The sequence below is a fragment of the Protopterus annectens genome, chromosome 4.part1 (genome assembly GCF_019279795.1).
Source record: "Protopterus annectens isolate FY-2018-M chromosome 4.part1, PAN1.0, whole genome shotgun sequence".
NCBI classification, from domain to species: domain Eukaryota; kingdom Metazoa; phylum Chordata; order Ceratodontiformes; family Protopteridae; genus Protopterus; species Protopterus annectens.
In genome coordinates, this window is record NC_056734.1 from 110,647,251 (window position 1) to 110,659,558 (window position 12,308).

Sequence of the window (12,308 nt, forward strand, 5' to 3'; positions counted from 1 at the left end):
CACACCACAAAACCAGTCTCACATAAAGCTATCACAACAATGAATCAAACACATAAACACACAAAGTCATACTCGGAGGCTCTGAGCAAAAATTTACCTAAACAGCAGAGGCCTCCAAAGCAGACATCCAAGCAACTGCCACCTCATGACACACCACAGGCAACACATAAACCACAAAATCAGTGTGCAAAGCAGTCACTGCCCTTAAGGCCAAATACAACACCAAACATACTTGTCATAGGTGACTCCATAGTCAGACACACTGACGTCCCACTCACCAGGCTGAACAAGGAGAGAATCACAGTAAGCTGCCTATCGGGCGCTAGAATCCGCCACATAACACAAGCACTCGGGTCACTCCACAGCAAGTACAAATATGACACAGTCATTGTCCATGCTGGTGTGAACGACCTGAGACGTACCTCCCTGGACTACATGAAAAGAGACATAGAGGAGCTCTCTGATTATGTAGCCCAGGCAGGTATGACCCTGACCCTGAGCAGTATCCTTCCTTCACCAAGAATGATGCCACAACATAGAGACAAGATGATCAGCTTTAACAATTGGCTTAATTTCTGGTGTCATTCAAAGAGGATCCAGTGTCTGTCTGCCTGGGATGACATGCTTGACAAGCCACGCTGCTTCGCAAGGGACGGCTTGCACCTGTCACCCCTGGGATTCGGATATTGGCTAAGGCTCTTGCCACCCCCATAGTGCCTTTTTTAGGCAAGGCTCAAATTCTAAACCTACCACCCTAGAAAACAAAAATGGGAAGAAACTAAGGGTAATGCTGCTCAATGCTAGAAGTCTAAATCTCAAAATGCACGCTCTCGAGGCCCTTCTCAGTATGGAGAACATCGATGTCTGTGCTGTGACTGAAACCTGGTTCAAGGCTCCTGAGAGCACCCCGGCACTATCAGGTTTTACCTCATATCATGCGTTCCGCCCCCAAAACCTATTCATCAAGGATACCCACACCTCCAGGTTGGTGGCAACGCACGAAGCATCGGAAACCATCCAGGTGCAATTAACCATAGGAAAAACTGCTCTACAATTTGTAGCATGCTACAGGCCACCCTCTCAAACTCAGGAACCCCACACAGCCTTCCTGAAGACACTGGAGGGTATAAATGTATCTCCAAACACCATTATATTGGGTGACTTCAACTACCCGAATATAGACTGGGAACATTACTCAAGCCCCAACTTTCTAGCCCAAAGGTTCCTGGAGTTCATAAATTCAAATGCCATGGAACAACTAGTCTCCGTTCCCACAAGAGGAGAAAATATACTAGATCTCATCATCACAAACATGGGGACAAAATGCTCCACACCGGAAGTATATCCCTCATTGGTGAGATCAGATCACAAACTTATCTCACTGGAAATCCACATCCCACCCCACCCCAAACAAAAAGACCACAGTGAAGAACCTCTCTAAAGCAAACTTCGCACTGCCCAAGACTGGTATGGTAGCGTTCAAGGCCGCCGAGTCAGTGGAAACCACAACCCAAGCTGCGGAAGCCCTTACAAATGCCTTCTATGAACACCTCCAGGACTGCATAGATCAGGCAATCCCTAATAAAACCAAGACTCTTTCCACCAAGGGCAAACGTCCAGTCTGGTGGACCCCAGCCATAAACAAACTTTACAATAAGAGGAGAAAGCTGTTACATGATAAAGCAAAATCCATAAAAGAAGACACCCTTGATCATTATTAGTAAAAAAAATACGAGCACTCATAAAATCATCCAAGGCCAAATTTGAGAGAAAAATTGCAATAGATTCAAAAGACAATCATAAGGCCTTCTTCAGCTATGTTAGAAACCTGGGTTGAAACTCCCAGATATGCGCAGAATTAGTCCAAAATGATACAAAAATCACTGAACCCACAGACATTGCCAACATACTGGCAGACAGGTTCAGTGCAAACTTCACCCCCTCTCCCCCCCAAAAGGAGAGATAACTATCCCAGCGGAGTGTAGCCTCCCAGACATCTCTAATGCACAGGTGAAAGCTGCTCTCTCTAAAGCTAAAAACACAGCATCAATGGGACCGGATGGTGTCCCCGGCTGTGTGCTACACGAGCTAAATGAGGAATTAAACCCGCACATAAGGCAGCTGTTTAATCTCAGCCTTACCACAGGATACGTGCCCAAGGAGTGGCGTACGGCAACTGTCGTCCCACTCCACAAAGACGGTACCTCTACGGACCCTGGAAATTACTGCCCCATAAGCTTAACAAGCCTGGTCTGCAAAGCTATGGAGAGGATCATAATGGAACTCATAAACAAAGACATAGGGGACTTGCAGACATTGGACCCGACCCAGTTTGGCTTTGTCAAGGGCAGATCATGCCTTTTGAACTTGGTCGACTTCTTCAAAACAGTCACCAAGGCCATTGATGAGGGAAAGGCAGTCCATACAGCCTACCATGACCTTGCAAAAGCTTTCGACACAATACCCCACTCGGGTATTATAGAGAAACTTCCCAGCTTAAATGTAAACCCATATGTCACAAGATGGGTTGCAAACTGGCTAAAGGACAGAACCCACAGGGTTAGAATTGCTGGCGACATGTCAGACTCCAAGCCGGTCACAAGTGGGGTCCCACAGGGCTCAGTCCTTGGCCCCCTGTTGTTCGGCATCTACTTCTCAGAAGTACAGGCAAACATAGGAGGACTATGGCTGACAAAGTTTGCAGATGACTGCAAACTGGGCGCCATAGTGGAAAGTACATCGGACACAGATATCCTTCAGAGGGGTCTCACGGAAACTGATAACTGGTGCCAGAGCCATGGCCTGAAGTTAAATGCCAAAAAATGTATAGTCATACCCTTCGGGAAAAACAAGGTAACCCCAAGCTACCATATAGGTGACAATCCATTAAGCACAGAAGAGGTTATCAGGGACCTGGGGACCCAGGTTGACAGTGGCCTTTCTTTTGACACTCACATTGCTAAAGTGGTTAGAAAGACCTTCTACATTGCCCACCTGATCATGAAGGGATTCACATCCAGATCAAGTGAGGTCATTGTTCCCCTGTACTCTTCACTTATCAGACCAATGATCGAGTACAATGCCCCATTCGGGATGTATCTCACCCGACACCTGCAGCAATTGGAGAGACCCCAAAAGTTCCTCACCAAAAGGATAAAGGGACTCCAAAATCTGTCATATGCTGCCAGACTGAAGAAACTCCAGCTCTATTCAGTCGCATACCGCCTGCTCAGAGGTGACCTGTGCCTGACACACAAGGCCATGTCCAACCCGGAATTAATGGACATGCTCCACCTCAAAAAATCCAAATCTACCAGATCCACTAGAGCAAGTGACTTAAACCTTAGCATGGATATAAATAGGACATGCTGGAGGGATAGATTTGTCACCCAGAGACTCCCTATGCTGTGGAATAGAATCCCAGTCCATGTGAGGCAGAGCACCTCGCTGGCTCTGTTCAAGAGAAATCTTGACCGGTGGATGGGAGATCGTAGGTTTACCCTGGGAATCATCTCTGTGTCACTGCTGGACAGAGGCACAACAAACTAATGGGCACAGTATTTTTTAACATAAGGGGTGGCGTAAGCCACAAAACTTTGGGCTAGGCTTATAAATGCCTTAGAGCAGATAGCCTAGTATAAACCTATGAACCTATGAACCTTATCTGTACATTTCCAAAGGTCCTGTTGTGACAAAAGTGGCATTTTTGCTTTTGCAAACTAACAGTTTTTGTATATATAATTAGGACTGATTTGGCTGACCAATTTATGCAAAATCTGGTACTGGACTTCTTTTACTTATGGCTTTGGCCTCAGCCTTTTTGTAGTCTACCTGTGCAATTATATATTCCTGGTTTATCAACATTTTATCTTTGTATTTTACTGTGACTTCAGGTTTCTTCATTCTGCATTCTAATGTAATGGATAGACTCTTGTGTAATTACTTCTGTCACTGTGTCGCCTCACAGCAAGACGTTGTCCTGTTCGATTCTGAGCTAGAGCGTCTTCTGTGTGGAGGCATGCGTGAATTAGCGTGCCTTCGTTGAAGGTTGTGTGTCAGGGCTGGTAACTCGGCACGTAAAAATCCACTACCAAACATTAGCGGACCGGAGTTCCGCTGTGGCGACCCCTAACCGGGATAAGCCAAAAGGCACAACAACTGTCCTTATTATTGTGTTGTCATGCTAATATGATATATTCCAGAACCATAGCTAGGTGGTCCCCAGTGAAGTTCCTTGAATTGGTGCCCCCTCCACTTTAAGTTGAGGAGCAAAAAAATCAGCTGTGACTACAAATGCAGTATCTGCATTCACAAATGGATAGAAGCAGTTCCTAAATGCTTTATGCCACGCATGGTTCGGGTCTATGTCAGAACATCGAAGTTTTAAAACTTCAAATGTTCTAATATCGACCTGTTTTGAGCGAACATTAAAAATAGCGAAGTTGCAGAACACCGAATTCTTTCCTCGGGAAAGAATTCGGTTAGCCGGTTCTGTGACCTCGCTATTTTCAGCTCTGTGGTGGAAATTTGCAGGTCAGGTTCAGGTAAGTGTGCGATTGTGTGATCGTTAGGTTTAGGGTGCGGGTTTGGTGAGTTAGGTTTAGGGCGCAGGTTAGGTGAGTTAGGGTTAGGGCATGGGTTAGGTGAATTAGGGTTAGGGACGGGTTAAGTGAGTTAGGGTTTGGGCGTGGGTTAGGTGAGTGTGCGATAGTGACAGACCTTAGGGTTTGGGTTTGGGTTAAGGTAAGTGGATAGATAGTAGTGTATGTACAGTTTAGTGTAGGGTTAGTTGTAGAATTATAAGTGTATGTGTGTGGATTGATGTTTTTTAGATGTGTTTGTGTTGTGTGTATGTGTTTTGGAATAGCAAATGTTTTCCCCAAGGAAAGATTCACTGTTCTGAATGTTTGGTATTATGTGGTTTAGATATTTTAGGTGCGATGAAATAGCATTCGCTATTTTCATCTTTTGATAGCGTGATATAAACGCCATGGTTCCCCTCAAATTATCTATGGTATGATCTTAGTTATTATCATTAGGGGTAATATATAATTATGAACCATAGGATGGGTAAGGACAGTCTTTAACCAAATGGGATAGGTTAATTGAAGCACAAAAAAAGAAACTGGCTAGGCTTAAAATGGCCCACAAGGCCAGCTAACCTAGTACTTTCTTGTGAGCCTATAAGAAGGAACCTTCCTGCATTTTAATAGACTAAGATGTATTCAATTTGCAGTATACTGGTTACTTTGTATTCAGGAGCTGCTGCTTCTGTCCTCTACTGTCAAGTTTTTTCTATTTCATATGTATCAACATCACTGACTGACTTTTCTAAACTGCTGCCACTACACTCTAATCCCATTTCATTGTTCTCTTACATTTGTTTGCAACATTACTGGCTAATATACTGTACTTAGTTCTTCCCTCATTTTCTCCCCCTCCAGGACTGGCTAATATAGTTGCATTTCTGTTACTTTATTCATCAAGATGAGCACTTCTGGTTACCCAGTCGTGTCAAATGTCTGTGTCAGTGTTGTGATACACTAGCATTTCAATAAGTATGGTAACCTTTATTCTATACAAAATGGCAGCACAGTTTGATTGAAGTTAACAGTTCACTCATCACAAAGAGTTCATTTCTCTGTGCCATAGAGCCAGGTTAATACGGTTTCATTTTTGTGCAGGCATTTCATCCAGTGAAACATTAAAACTGCTCAGCTGATTTGCTACTGACTACTCTATGCAATGTCTGTAATGGTGTATTGACATAAACAGTAGAAAGTGTACCCAAGAACAAAGCTAGATGTATGTAAAATATAAAAAATCTTACTGTTCAATACAGTAAATAGAAATGCACTTTTACTTTCATAACTGCACAAACTACAACCTAAACACATATTGACACATTTAGATTTTACATGTTTTTAAATGACCCAACAATTTAAAATTACTGCATTTAAAGAAAGTAAAATAATAATAAAATAGTAATAATTTATATTTCTCTAGAAGGGTAGACCCTCTCTACATCCCTACCAATGAGGGACCTAATTTTACTATTACTACACTACCTGGGAGAAAAGTGAATATCAGGATTATCCAAATCAACAAATCTTCCTTTGCCCCATGTTAGTGGAAAGCTATGCAACATTGTTACATTTTCTTAATTTATTGTGCTTCTGTTAAATATGCCTTTCCATTTTATTCCTCTATATCTAGATGAAGTTTTATATATTTTATATTATGCATCTGACTGTGTACTGGTCTGTATTTAAGAATGCCCCGTTCATTAGGGTGAGATATATGTATGCTGTGTGCATGTATGTGTAGAAGACCAAAACAGGTGCACAGAGTAAGCAGATTAGTGCATGCCAGCACCAACATTCAAAACAAAATGACAGCACCAAAATACTTTCTTCTTAGGCAAATTTCTAATTTATTGATAGCCAAACCCCATACTTGCAAAACAGGTTATCATTAACTGTTTTACATTTGGTTTGCAGAATATATTCTTTCCCACTGCTGTAATTTATTGCTTAGCAGACAGGAAAGTGTTAATATAGTTTAATGTGTTAATTGGCTCCGACTCTAGTAGATTACCTGCAGAGCGTCTCCTTTTACAGACCATGCTTAGGTGAAGTGAAAGAACTATGAAGATGCATAGACAGGTACTGTGTGGGTGTTTCTGGATTAATTGCTGCAAAACTCAGTGGATGCAAGATGTGAAAACCGTGAGAGCCCTGAAGGTACAAATATAAGTAGGTTGCTTAGATCAAAAAAATATATTGCACCTGCTTGTGTTCCTTCTTTTTGCGCTGTTTATGTGCCATTAGCTGTTGAGATAAAGTGTTTAGAGTTGCGACAGCTATAGAGTAACATAAAATTAATGTAATTTCTTGGCATTTCAGATAGGTAATTATGTGGTAGTTCATGAATTAAAATTAAAATGAAAGTCTGTATTTTCTTAACATTCTGAAAAATAAGTTACATGATGGGAATAGTTGCATGTTTACATTTGTAACTTGGTGCTGAGGAGGTGCGTCACAGAATTGTTTATTCCAGAACATAGTTTCACACAATGCACTAAAATATGAATGCAGCTGTTTTAACTGAGAGAACAGATGCTGTTTTTGTTAAAATATGCTTATATTTGAAAGAAGGGGCTGTACAACTGCCTCATTATGATGGAAAATTGATTGATTGTTGACAAATTGTCTTCTTAGTAGAATGGTACAGATGTCAAGTAAAAACTTACAATGAACTACTTCACTTTTATTGAGAAAACAACTGCTAAACAACATTAAGTGCTTGAGCAAGGACATTATTTCATCTTATTGGCAATTCTGTAGTCTTGATAGAGGGATGTTACATAGTAAAAGGATATGTAACCTTGGTAATATATGTTGTTAAAGAAATATCACTGAGCAAAGGACTACTAGGAGAAAAAAAATGTGTGTTTCCTTGGTAGTGCACCTCGCTGAGGCATGAGAGTGTCACCTGAAAAAATGCCCCTTGCAGTTAATGTAATCTGAATAGTAGAGAAAAGTCTATCAAGTGCTAAATTAAATGTGCAAGGGATAGCCAAGAGAGGAACAATAAGCTGAAGTAGCCTTGAGCATTTGGAAAGTTAAACAGTTTGCTTAGTTGTGAGGAAATTACTGCATGCATCCCCTGTCATAGAGCTAGTTCATAGTTTCTGTGCTATCAGCTGAATGTTAAAGATGAGCTCAAGCAGGGGGGGGGGATGCAGTGGTGACTGATAGAACAAGATAAAAGTACAGATCTGACAGGGCAGTGAGGAGCATGCTGAAATCCCACTATGTTGCACAACATTGAACAGTATGAAGGCATCACATGGCTTGCGATGTGCAGGAGAACCATCACTGACAACTATTTATGTACAATGACTTGTGGTCGTGGTTTCTGCCTCACAGCTTCAGGATCTGGGGTGTAATGATGACCTCTGCTTAACCATTTAGCATGTTCTCCTGGTATACATCTTTCTTCTCCAAACATGCTGGTTGACTTATTACTTTAAACTTTGTGTGTGCGTTTATACAGAAACAAAAATCCAGTCACGAATGCCCTGCTAGTGTGTTTCAGCAAATAAAATGTACGTTCACAAAATAAAGTGTGTTTACTAACGTGTACATAGATTCTTTTCAAATCTCATTTCAGTTCAGTGTGGCCTCTTTTTAGTCAACACAATTACATTCTTCAGACCAATTGCAAAGTTTTTTTCCAATAGTTGGCCAGCTAAATACACAGTACTTATAGTTACCATTTTTTTCCATTCATGACACTTTACCACTGAGGAAGTACTTCCATTATGTTCTTCTTTGCAGAGAAAAATCCTATTACTTTCCCCCTGTCAGATTGCCTTTATCTTACTCTTGCAACTCTGTGGAGACTCCTGTTGAGAACCTTTTCTAGACCTAGAGGTTGGGAATGTGACTTCCGTAAGTGGTAGTGGCCATAATGTGTTCTTACAGGCAGCTTGGTCCATATTACTTGTCACTGGGGAGATGTCTCTCTGTGGCTTGCTTGCCTGCCTGCTTCAGAAACACTATTTCTCTTCTGTGTTGCATTTTCTGCCACAGGCAGCCCTCAACCTGTGTATAAATAACAGACACAGTGTTACAATAGTCAGTACGCTTTCCAGCCTCAACAGTCACTATGCCACAACATACACACATGCAAGTTATATATACAAGTGGTTTTTTTGTGTGTGTGTGTGTGTGTGTGTGTGTGTGTGTGTGTGTGTGTGTGTGTGTGTGTGTGTGTGTGTGTCTGTGTGTCTGCGTGTATAATAAATGTAACCTTGTCCACCGGAGCCCTGTTGTACTGGAAAAGTTTCAACACTGGATTAGTTCAAAGAACATTAACATGACTTACAAAAAGGGGTAGAATAGAGAATATGTATTTATTTTGTTGGCTGTTAAAGTCCATCTGCACAATAATCTTTTGTTAAATAAAGAACCCGAAGGGTATTCCAGCTGCAGACTGTACCACAACATTATAGAATGAACATGTAGTTAACTATATCATGGTTGCCAGTAAGACCTGTATTCCCACCTTTTGTAATCAAAAACAGAGTAATTATAAACTGCATGTCAGTAATATATTTGGACAAGTTCGCATCAAGAAACATTTTTGTATGTTTATGTACAAAGGTCTAAATAACAATTGATTTACAGATACTGTAGATCTCTCAAACTGCCTTTTCCAGTTGTGACCAAGGAATGTCATGCACCATTACTGTAGCTACATTTTCAGTTCCTGGATAATAGCAGGGAATACCTTTAACCATAGTAGTCTGTATGAGGTTGTTACTAACTGACTGGGCTACTGAAGCAATAACTACTCCCATGACCTGTGGATCATTACTCTTGACCAAAACAGGAGATTGTTACCAGCAGTGGGCAAACCTTAATGAACCGCTGCTTCAATGTTGATTATTCCAAATACACAACAGAGTTACTTAAAAAGATTTGCTGTACTTTTATGTACAGATGTTCTTCATCTCACATTGCTGCAGTCCTTGCATATGGGGTAGTCCGCTGTCCTCGGTCGGCCCGAATACCAAAGTATTAGGCTGACGTCGGTCATGGGCGCTCAGATCTGACATCAGAGCATCAGGGTATAAAAGCGCATGACCGACGTCATATCCTCAGTCTTTTTTGCCGCATGGTCCGATGCAGAAGCAGCGTTGCAAGTGCCGTTCGGCGTTCTGAAATTGTCGTATTCTGAGTTTCAGACCGAAACCAAGTTGGGCTAAGTACCCCGTTGGGGAATATTTTTGTTTTTTCTTGCCTCAGTTAATTCCGGATGTCAGAAAAAGTGAATAATTGTATTTCTTGTGGGAAACAGATACCGCATAGGGATTATCACTCTCTTTGCATTCCTTGTTTGGGGCCGGACCACGACGTAGTCGGGTGTCGGTTTTGTGCTAGGTTTAATAAGCGCACTATAAAAAGAAGGTTAGATTGTGCTAGGTTAGTCTTTGGTAAGTGGTGTAATTATACTATGCCGTCGCATCCTCCGCCCGCTTCCACGAAGAAGCACAAAGACAAATCCTTGAAACCTAGACAGGTTGATTCGTCCGTTTCGGACGCCGGTCCTGCAGAAACTACAGTGGAGCAGGTGGATCCGGCTGAAGTTTCTGTTGAGTCTCAGGGGGAAACTTTGATTTTGCAGGATGTGGCCTCACAGGAGTCAGGTCAAGCTGAAGGGGCCTCTCAGGTTACTGTTCTCCCTTCTATGCCTAAGGTGGTTAGGCCTTCTGCTACTATTTCTAAGGCTTCTTCTAAGGGCAGGTCTGTTTTGCCTTCCTCTGGTGTCCCTCCAGGTACTTCTGGGTCTGTGCCTAAAAAGCACATGCTTAAAATGGCAGAAGATTTGATTTCTTTAATTAGAGGTTCTATGCCCCCTCCTGATAAGAGGCCCAGGGTGGAGCCAGAGTTGGAAAGCTTGGATCAGGCCTCAGATGACTCAGACTCTTCTGCTGAAGATATTCAAGATTTTCACCCTTATTCAGATTCTGATGCAGAGGATTCCACTCCTTCTGCTTCTCCTCCAGAGGATTTTTCATTTTCAGAAACTCTGCATTCCATGAGGGAGCATTTTAAGTGGGAAGGACAGGATTTCTCTGATACACGGAAGAGGCTTAGGGAATTCTTGTTTTTACCACAGCATAGACCCTTGGCTATACCTCCTGTTTTGGATGTTGTTCAAGATGTTTTCTCGAGGCTTCCCTTAATCCAGATTCTTTGCCTCCTGCCAGTTAAACCGGACAGGTATTACAGGGTGCCTGAGGCTCATAAATATCTGTATAAGAGTCCTAGGGCGGACCCAGAAACTATTAGTCAGGGGCCTAAGGGTGTTAGAGCTTCTGTTGTAAAGAATCCGGTTCCTCTAGATAAGGAAGCTAGAGCTTTGGATAGATGGGGTAAGAAGGTGTATACCTCTTCTACTTTAGCAATGAGGGCTTTAAATTGCCAGTTTCATATGTTGAAGTATCAGAATTTCCTCCTTTCTCAGCTAAAATCTAAAGTGGATGCTTTGGCAGAGGGCATAGAGTGTAAAGAATTGCAAGATTTAGTACATGTCTCTGAACAGGTGGGTAAGCATTCTTTGCAGTGTGGTTTTGATGCTGTACAGGCCTCTTCTAGGGTGGCTGCCACTGGTTCAGTTCTTCGTAGGCACGCCTGGCTTAAGGATCAGAATTTGTCCGAGCATGTTAAAACTAGAATTCTGGATGCCCCTTTACAGTCTGAAGTTTTGTTTGGTCCCCCTGTGGAGTCGGTTTTGAAGAAAATGGAAGACAAGGCTAAGTCAATGCAGACTGTTAAAGATTTTTTGCAGGTTCAACCTCCTAAGTTTAGTAGAAATTGACCTACTAAGGGGTGGACCTACCCTTCTTCTGATTCTCAGTCTAGGGGTAGATCTAGACGTGGCAGGGGCAGAGCTCACAGTACATTCAGGCCTAGAACTTGGAGTTCACCTGCACAATCTGCAGGTGAGGGCAGGGGCCAGTCCTTTCGTAAACAGGCCCAATGACCTGCATTTCCAGCTGCCAGATTCTTCTTCCCTGGCAGCTCCTTTGGGAGGAAAGTTAGCACTCTTCAAGAAAAACTGGCTTTTAGTCACCCAGGACAAATGGGTATTGGACATTATAAACCGAGGCTACAAGTTCTATTTCCATACATTGCCTCCTTTCAAAGGCATGCCAGACGTTCCTCCTCGGCAAAGGATAGAGGCTCACAAGCAAATTTCTTTACTTCTTCAAATAGGAGCTATACAGCCAGTTCCTCTGTCAGAAGTGGGACTAGGATTTTATTCTCGCCTGTTTCTAGTACCAAAGAAAGGGAACACGTGGAGACCAATTTTGGATTTATCTATCCTCAACACTTATCTGGACATTCCAAAGTTCAAAATGCTGACGTTACAGCAGCTTTTACCTCTGTTGGGAAAAGATCACTGGATGGTAACTCTGGATCTCAAAGAGGCTTATCTTCATGTTTCTATCAGGCCCAGTTGCAGGAGGTACCTGCGTTTTCAGGCTGGAAATTTACATTATCAGTTCTCTGCATTGCCCTTTGGCTTATCTACTGCACCCAGAGTGTTCACAAAGGTTCTGGCTCCAGTGATATCCTTTTTCAGGTTGAGGAATACAGATTTATCCTTATTTGGATGATTGCCTGATTATTGCACAACACAAAGACGAACTTCTGCATCATCTACAGTATGTGATGGTAGTGTTAAGATGCCTAGGGTATTCTGTGAACGAAATAAAGTCCAGTCTAGTACCC